At 43.1% G+C, this 9,980-nt stretch overlaps 1 non-coding gene across 1 annotated transcript; it reads left to right on the forward strand.

Moving 5' to 3' along the window:
- The first annotated feature begins 5,543 nt into the window (after positions 1-5,543).
- Positions 5,544-5,616, forward strand: Trnat-ggu (transfer RNA threonine (anticodon GGU)). The gene has a single exon. It is a non-coding gene; the product is annotated as a tRNA-Thr (tRNA).
- The last annotated feature ends 4,364 nt before the right edge of the window (positions 5,617-9,980 follow it).

Here is a 9,980-nt window from a genome sequence, read left to right on the forward strand (position 1 = left end):
ATCTGTAGTTGCCGTGTGTTGATGGCGTCGATTTCCAGGAGATTTGTGCTTTGTGGTACATGTAAAAAAGGAGTTGAGCATGCCATTTCCGATACTGGACAGGAGTGGCGAAGCATCCTTGAATGTTGATTTTTCTGCGTGAAAGATCGAGCAATGTCGCCGATGTTGGCTGAAGTGGTGGTGGAGGCCTCAGTTTGCTGTACGTGGCAGCAAAAAGAATTGAAACTGCAGAACCCATATCCACAAGGAAATCAACGAGAGTTTTTTGAACCTGTACTTGTATGCGCACTCCGGTGCTGTGTTTCCCGTTAACTTGCAGTACGCTGAGAGCTGTTGGATCGTGGTGCTGGACTTCTTTAACAGCGAGTGACTACTTGCTAAGCTTCTCGCTACGACAGACTCTCTCGAAATGGCCTACATTGCCACAGTTGTTGCATGTCTTGTTCCTTGCTTTGCAAATACTAGAATTGGCTAAGTGTTTCGCAGAGCCGCAGCGAAAACAAGTCCTACTATTTTGTCCCGACGAGGCTCGTTCGGCTGGCCCTGGCGCCAAACGCTTATACACTTTTTCCACGTACCCTGCAGGCCTAGCTGATGACAACTCCTTGGAATATTTTGAAGCTGCTTCGATACTTCGAGAAATTGTGAGGGCCTTGTCCAAAGTCAAAGAGGAGCCTTTCAAAAGTAGCCGCTCCCGAAGTACGGTGTTGCTCGTCTTGGCGACGAGTTGGTCGCGTATGAACTTGTCGGCCCTGTCTATAAAGGCGCGGGAAAGTGAAAGTTCTCGCAGCGAAGAAACGAACATGTCCGCGGTCTCACCCGGCTACTGAACGCGTTGACCAAACCGCTGGCCTTCAATGACAACGTTAGTACTTGCTGCGTAGTAGGCCTCGAGCGTCTGTAGAGCAGTCTTGAATTCGTCTTCGTCCTCCGTAGGTTGCTTCTCTGATAGCGTGTAGTAGATTCGTTGACCCTCGACCCCCCAGGCAATGTAGAAGGAGCGCCTTGCAGCGTGCTGGCAGGTTTGCGTCGCTTGCCGACGCTACGAGTTAGTTCTCGAACAGCCGACGCCTTTCCGTCCAAGGTATGGCGGGCTTTCCCGATGTCGGTAGAAAAGGCGGCAGCGGCGTCAGTGCCATTGAAGAAGATTGCAGTATGCCGTACTTGAGTAGTGACGTGGCGTTCCGCTCGCAGCCGTAAAGGGTTACCTCGTCGCCATTTTGTTGTATCCACCGCACACCGATTTACCATACGTGGCAGAGAAATGCAGACGCTACCTCGTACCCACGTAAAAGAGAGCCTTTATTCTTGTTACACAATATTTATAACCGGGCTTGCGGTTGCTGATGATGATGCTGGAAATTGGCCATCTTAGCATTGTGCGTCACCTGGTGGCATGAACAGAACTGCATTACACAACACAACATCCCCTCCTCCCAAAAAGGGGTAGCACACCGTCGCACAACACAACAGAATTTAGAGTATGGTGCGAGGACCATGTGTCGACTGGGCGGGCCACGCATGCATGCGGCCGTGCAGTTTGCCCGAATCGATCTATGCCTGTGCCGCCATCTTATGTCCGTCTCCCTTCATCCCCCTTTTTTGCCCCTTTTCCCTTCCCGCTGACTACTTTTACACCATTTGCGGAGCGCGCAGGACTCACTCTTGTTTTTTATTTTGTGTTGGCTTGTGTGCCTCCTGTTACGTGTTTTCGTGTTGCCTTTGCCTTTTCGTGTGTGTTTTTTTCCCTTCCCTCACCTTCCACCTTTCTAGCCAATCAGAATGCCTCACTTGCTCAAACTATTTGAAACACCCCTCACCCGCGACCTTTCGTACAGGGATGAGGAAAGTAACCCTCCCTCACAGAAGTTTTTTTATAAAGGCGAAATGTGAGAAATTAAAATGCAGCACTGAAGAATGAGTTTCTAACTCCGAAACTGTTGGCAACAAAAACGAGAAACGTGTCAGTCAACTTCTTTCACTATTTTTATACTGGCCCATCAAACCTCGTGATCTATCTTTCTGTATATATATATATGTATATATATAATTGCAAGAATAAATGTTTCTTGGACACCGGCAAATATCAAGAAAAAGAAAGACACACGTCAAAAGAGGAATGGTATAACGTTTCGACCGAGGGACCGGCCTTCGTCAGAATAACAGTGGCGGTCGTTGTCGCGAATCATAAAAGGCGTCGGTTGCAAGATCACGTGAGGGCAGAAACGATCAAGTCGAAGTAACATATCCAAAAAATAAAAATATTCGTGGAGCACTCCGTTTGATAACATACAGCATAATGGTGGGTATAACCCGTGCAGTATAAAAAGCCAGCAATGACACACACAAATACGCGGAAAAATCAGGAAATGATGAACAGTCAGTCAGTAGCACAGAATGCAGTCACTGATGCAAACTTAGCTTTCCTGCACTTTCATTTAGGCCATGTGCAATAGTATTGAATTTAAATAACAGAAACGACTCGCGAACTTTCCTATCATGATGGGTTCGAAAGCCAGACTCGAGTATCGTGGCTTTTATACGGTCGAATGAGTGACCCGTGATGTAGGCATGCTTTGACATTGGAAGGTGAGGGAGTGCTGCTATGTGGGCTTTGTGGTTGTTGAACCTTTTCCTGAAGGGTGTTTTTTGTTTCGCCAACGTACTGCATACTGCAAATATCGCACTGAAGGAGATAAACCGCGTTGCTCGGGTCGCAAGAATAATTCCCAGTTATCTTCATGCTGAAATTAGACATGGTGGTGCTAGCTCTCATTGTGGTAGCCATTTGGCTGCAGACCTTTCAGCCCGGTTTGTTGCATGGGCGGCATCCTGTAGGAGCTTTAGATTTGCTTTTAGATGATGTAAGTAGGTCACGTAACTTTTGACATCTGCGGTAGGTTACACGTGGTGGTTCTCGGAATATCGGTTTCAATCGCTCGCTTTGTAGTATTATGTTACGGTGTTTTTTTATAATTGCGTTTATATTCTGTACATGCGCGGAAAAGGTAAGGACTAGGTTAGTATAGGATTGATTGATTGTAGGGTTTAACGCGTCCACGCAACGCAGGCGATGAGGCGCGCCGTAGTGGAGGGCTCCGGATTAATTTTGACCACCTGGGGATCTTTAACGTGCGCCGAAATCTCGTACACACGGGCTAGGTTAGTATAGGAGTAGACAGGTTGCCTCGTTTTGCTCAATAAAAGTGCTTTGCGATCATGGTGGTCAGCACGCCTAGTGGCGTCGTCAGTCATCTGAGGTGAGAATTTTTGCTTAACTAAAGCGCTTCGAAGCTGGGAACAATTGGAACTAAATTGTGATCGTTCAGAACAAATTCTTTTCAATCGAGGAGCCTGACTTTATGGTATGCTAGTTTTGCAGTGCTTCACATGGTAACTATTTAAATGAAGGTATTGTTGCTTATCAGTTGGCTTTCTGTAGACCTTTGTAGTTAGTTGACCATCATGAATAGTCAATGTTACGTCGACGAAGTTGATAGTTTGTTCCGAGTAGGTATGCGAAAAAGAAATAGACGGGTGGGTGGTATTAAAATTACGAATAAACGATAAAAGCTGGGCTTCCCCGTGCTGCGAAATATTAAAAATATCATCAATGTACCGCTCGTAGTAGGTCGGTCATAGGGAACGGCTTGCAGAAATTAATTTTCAAGTACGCCCATAAAAATGGTTGCGTAGGTGGGGCCGATGGGTGTACCCATCGAGGTGCCATTATTTTGGAGGTAATGAACTCCATTAAATTCAAAGTTGTGTAACTCTAGGACTAGTTTTGAAAGGGTTCCCAAAGTGGAGATTTCAATTGATTTATCACACACTGACTCATTATAGGAGTGGAGTTATGCGCTTATTCCACCTGCGTGCGGGATGTTCGTGAATAAAGATGCCACATCTAATGTAACCAGAAGTCAACCAGGGGGTACAGAAAGGTCGACAATATCGGACAGGAAGTGGTTGGTATCCTTAAAAGATGGAAGACTTAATATAGGATGGAAGACAAGGCGGGATTTCGTTATTTATTGAATCTACAAATTAGGAGATAAGTTCAGTAACCGTATTTATGCCGGAAACAATAGGCCTACCAGGATTTCCTGCCTTATAAATTTTGGAAGCATGTAAAAACGACCCGCGATAGGGCTCAGTGGAACGAGGGCATGCAAAGCAGATGATGGTATTTTTTGTTGGTCGATAAGGTCAGTTATTGCAGTTGTAATCACCAATTTAAAATTTTCAATATGGTCTTCGTCAAGTCGTCTGTAAAACGCGCTGTCATCAAGCTGCTTCAAAGCTTCACCAACGTAATCCACTTTGTTTAGTACCACAACTGCACCGCCTTTATCAGATAGCTTAATTACGATGTTATTGCAAGGTTTAGTGCTTTCCAAGGTCACTTTTTTATTTGGTGAAAAGTTTCCTTTGTAGACGAAGCTTGTTTGTGATACATTTCTAGAACATCTTGTTGAACAGTGGTTATATATAGGTCGAGACATTTATCTGTCTGGGTAGGTGGGGTCCAATGGGTGTGCGATGGAAGAATGCTAGTAGTAGAATTGTCAGAATATTTGTCAAGAAAAAATTCACGCAACCGCGAGTTTATTGCAAAAGTATTTAAATCCTTCATGACTTCATATTCGCTGTAACCACACTTCGATGAGCAAAAATTGAGCCCTCGCACCAATATTGAAACCTCTTGATGAGAAAGATTCTAAGAAGATAGGTTTACTACATTACAAGAGCTTGCAAGGCATCGGTCGATGTAGCATTACTTGAGTGCGAGGGAATTTCGGCGGCAGACGTTTTGTTACAAGCATAGGGCACAATTACATATAATATATATATATATATATATATATATATATATATTTAGTATAGGTCCCCTTCACCCCGATTAGTCCGAATGGCGCTGCCTACCACCCCCAAGCACAGGAAACAAACATAACTAACATAAATACCCCAGAAAGCGAATGGCAAAATCGCCCCGCCGGTAGCGTAGTGGTTATCGCACAAGACCGGTATTCTGGAGGTCGTGGGTTCGGATCCCACCTGGCGGGCATTTTTTCTTCACTTTCTTTCTTTCTTTCCAAATTCTTAATCTGTTTCAATGATCTACCACATCCTCCCCTTTGCTTCCGGGGGTTAAAAAGAAGGTCCCCTTCACCCCGATTAGTCCGAATGGCGCTGGCTACCACCCCCAAGCACAGGAAACAAACATACCTAACATAAATACCCCAGAAAGTGAATGGGAAAATCGCCCCGCCGGTAGCGTAGTGGTTATCGCACCAGACCGGTATTCTGGAGGTCGTGGGTTCGGATCCCACCTGGCGGGCATTTTTTCTTCACTTTCTTTCTTTCTTTCCAAATTCTTAATCTGTTTCAATGATCTACCACATCCTCCCCTTTGCTTCTGGGGGTTAAAAAGAAGGTCCCCTTCACCCCGATTAGTCCGAATGGCGCTGGCCACCACCCCCAAGCACAGGAAACAAACATACCTAACATAAATACCCCAGAAAGTGAATGAGAAAATCGCCCCGCCGGTAGCGTAGTGGTTATCGCACCAGACTGGTATTCTGGAGGTCGTGGGTTCGGATCCCACCTGGCGGGCATTTTTTCTTCACTTTCTTTCTTTCTTTCCAAATTCTTAATCTGTTTCAATGATCTACCACATCCTCCCCTTTGCTTTCCGAGGTTTTCTCGACTGCCAACCCTTATTTCTATATTTATATATATATATATATATATATATATATATATATATATATATATATATATATATATATATATATACATATATATATATATATATATATTTATATATATATATATATATATATAGTCTGAAAAGATAAAACCTCACACAGAGCGCAAAAAATAAGCTTAGTAGAGACAAACAAACGAGAAAGACGTAGAAAATAGAAATAAGTTTACTGACGTTTCAGGGAGAGGACTCCCTTTCTTCAGAGTACAAAATAACTTCGTTTCAGAGTTATATATTTACAGAAAATGCAGCACGGGTGAGGGCAAGGTAAGAGGAGGGAGAGTTTGTACAGATGGATCATGGTTGGTGGCTAGCAAAAGAATGAAGAGAGAGCTCAGCATTAGTTTCGTGGCATAAAACACCCTAATAATATTAGGATGTGCGGTTCTAAAGGAGAACGAAAAAGAAACAGGCCTCAGAACAAGCTTTTAAACTGTTTCACACCGAGTATTTCACGAATAATTTGAGTGGCAATGTGCTGCCCCTAACCAACAAATCACACAAATACTATTGGTCCGTAAAACACCGTTCATAAATCAAAATGTGGGCACTGCAAATGCTGCCAGCGAGCACTCAGGTGCTTTGTATTATCGTTGATGTTACAAGACCTGAAGAGGTTGCAAGTTGGCGTTTTTTCGTGTTCACATACGAATAGTAGATACAGAAAAAATTATATAGATTTTTTTTAGTTCACGTATCTTCGCGCATATAACCCGCCGTCGTACATATTCTGCACCGCTACTATCAGCCTGCCGGAGAACAAAAAAAAACCTCCCATATTGCTCGACCTTTCATACAAAAATGCTGCACGAAACCTACTGCTGAAGCAACTCACCACATACTGTATGAACTGAAAAAGCGTCTATTTATCAAATAAAATTACATACTGCACAGCAAAAATCACAATTCACGCAGTATCATTGCTCTCGCTATAGCTGTCACTTGAGCCGCAGCCGTCAGTGCTGTGCACAAGGTCTTGCTAGTGCTTGTAAGGTTTTCACAATCGCTGCAATGGAAGGCGCACTTCACTCTGCAACAGACATTCGTGAAGATGCACTGAAAGAAACACTTCGCGTGTTATTTGCGACCCCACTCTGTCAATGAAATATTCGCATTTTTGGTGCTAGTTACACGCGGGTAAAGTTTTCTAGGGTTGTGAGGTCAGTATGATGTATCTTTCCTTCGCTCATCATCATCATCATCACCAGCCTGTCAACGCCACTGCAGGGCAAAGACCTCTCCCATTAATCTCCACTAACCACGGTCCTGTGCTAACCGCAACCAATTAATCCACTTAAACTGCCTGACCTCATTGGCCCATCTAACATTCTTTCGCCCCCTACCACGCTTGCCTTCTCTAGGGATTCAGTCTGTTACCCTTAATGACCAATGGCTATTATGCCTTCGCATTAGAGGCCCTGCCCAAGTCCATTTCGTCGTCCTAATTTATACTAATGTGTTCATAAAACGCGTTTGTTCTCTGACCCACTCCGCTTTCTTCTTGTCCCTTAATGTTACACCTATCAGGCTTCGTTCCATTGCTCGCTCAGTCGTCCTGACATTAAGTTGAACCCTGTTAGCGAGACTCCAAGTTTCTTCCCGGTACGTGAGTACCGGTAAGATGCAGCTGTCATACTCTTCTTCAGGGACAATGGTAGGCTGCCATTCATTGTTAGAGAATGCCTGACGAATGCACTTCAGCCCATTCTGATTCTTCGACTTATTTCTGCCTTGGATCTGGGGTCGAAACTTGGCCTAAGTAGATATATTCCCTTACTACTTCCTTTGCCCCTCCACCTATCTCAAACTGCAGTGCTGTCCCGAGGTTATTGATCAATACAATAGTTTTTTGCATAATATTTTCACGCCCCCAGTTCCACTCTGTTTTTCTAGTGCGGTTAGCGTGCTTTGCAATTAATCCCCATAGTTACTTAGCAAGCGAACGTCATCAGCAAATCTAAAGAAAATGAGGTATTGTCAATTAACCCTTACACCCACCGGTTCCCAATCGAATGTTCTGAATACTTCTTGAAACAGGCTGTCAATAACATTAGAGAGATCGTGTCTCCTTGTCTAACACCGTTTCTTATAGCTGTTTTCCTTAAGAAGGATGATGACAGCTGTCGACGCACTGTATATTCTCTAGTATTCTTACATACTGCCCGTGTACACCTTGGTTACGCAATGCATGAATGGCTGCTGAGGTGTCGACCCAGTCAAATGCGTTCTCACCGTCTATGAAGGCAACATATTGGGGTTCAGTATACTCCCCGCAATTTTCTATCACCTGATTATTCGTTTGAATGTGATCTATTGTTCACTAGCATTTACGAAAACCTGCTTCCTCTATTGTCAGCTATCTGCGTAGAAAGAATCAGGGCGAACTGAGGCAAGAGCTTGCGTATTTATTTACTTGACTGCAGTCACGTTGAAGAAGGTTTTCACCCCAAAAAAAGCTGTCAAACGTTTTCCATTTCAGGAATGTATTTCTGTACAAATCGTAGCTCTAGCCATCAGCGTGTGATGACCACAAAGTTATCCCAAGGTCGGTCCTGTGCTGTGCGGACTCTTTAAAACACAAGAACACGTTACTTACCGCTCCTGTTTTTTTTCGCACCGTAGTTTGCAGACCCTTCAGAAAACGTGGATGTTTTTCTGAATAGAAAGGTTGGAGCTAGATATTGTGAAGCCCAACATGCACCACCGAATAATTCTCTTGTGTGCATTTTCTCCGCAAAAAACTACCCAAAAACGTAAAAGACGCCCGGTACTGTGATCAAGTGTAGTCGCCATAGCTGTGGCGGTTGTGATTAGAATTTAAGCTTCCGAGGAACCCCTAGTGGAGTTAGAAACGACTACCACAAACCCTAATCTACAAATAAAAAATCCTTGAACATAAAAATGCAAACATTGCGTTGGATAAGTAATATAAAACGAAGTTTATTGCTTATTTCTGTAGGTTCATTCGTGATTGTCTGTTTTATTTTCCACGCAGCGTGAGCTTTTCAATGTTTGATGTACTTTGGGGGTATATTTTAATTAACCCCAGTGTCCCTGTGTTACATTTATAGCCACTCTAGTTATTCAAATATTTTCGTCACGTTTTTTCTGGCCCTCAAAGAAAACCATGTGGCCAGCGCCGTCAATGCGTGCAGCAACGACGCGACGAGTTATTTTATAGACTTCCGTCTATTTAATCAACGCTACGAGCTTTTTTTGCAGCGAATGAGTTTCCTCCTCACAAATACTCCCCACTTGCTGGATCAGCTTTTCTTTTTAGAGACGCAGAAGTTATTTCTTTAAATGTTGTAGGAAAAAACGATTCACCGAATTGCCCCCGCCAGCATTGTGTTGCAAGAAAAGCCTGCACACCAATTTATTCTTCTTTCAATTTACAGTTGCGTGTCAAGGACTTCGTGGCTATATAGCAGAACGCGTTTTTTGTGCTATTTGATGTTTTGAAAAAAGAAAGTTTAATGAAGTGCTCCCAATACAAGTAAAATATCTTGCGAATTACTGAAATAATATCTTGAAACATTCGTTTTAACACGTTATCAAGATGACTTTGTGTTGGTACTGTGTGTTTGGTTCCCTCAGAGATACCTAAAAACACTTCAAACTTCTTGACACTGATCGTAGTGTAGAGGTATAAGATTTTTCACGTAGAAGTAGCTCTTTCTAGATTTTTCAAGCTCTTTCAAGATGTCTGCCAGGCGACGTGTCGGATTGGGTATGACTCACATAAAGTATTTCCTAATAATCAGTCCACGCACGAACGACACAAAATAAATAAAAAACATTTACATATGAGGACCAGCACATGTGAAATACAAACGGCCTTCTGTTCAATATTATTGTTTTTTTGTGAAAAAGCTCAAAGGAGTGCAACTATTAAGGACGAAACTATATTACGGTTTTAGGAATACCCCGAGAGAAGCATAGCTACCCAGACTCCTTTCTCGCGCTCAGCACACTTAAACAACGATATCATGCCGATGATTCCACCTCATTGTTAGTAAAATTTTTTTGCCAACAGCTCTGGGGAGTTTGAAAAAAAAATGTTCAAGTGTTTTACTGTGGAGCTCAATTTAAAGTTTTTTTTCACTTTTTACTATTTATAGTGCACAGATTGTTTTTATTCGCAAAATGGACATTATAAACGATTTCACTTTTTTGCATTCTAAGTTACTTCATTCGTGCAGGGATGATA

This window comes from Haemaphysalis longicornis, unplaced genomic scaffold (genome assembly GCF_048455015.1).
Source record: "Haemaphysalis longicornis isolate Haplotype H1 unplaced genomic scaffold, Haemaphysalis longicornis Haplotype H1 scaffold_11, whole genome shotgun sequence".
Classification (NCBI taxonomy): domain Eukaryota; kingdom Metazoa; phylum Arthropoda; class Arachnida; order Ixodida; family Ixodidae; genus Haemaphysalis; species Haemaphysalis longicornis.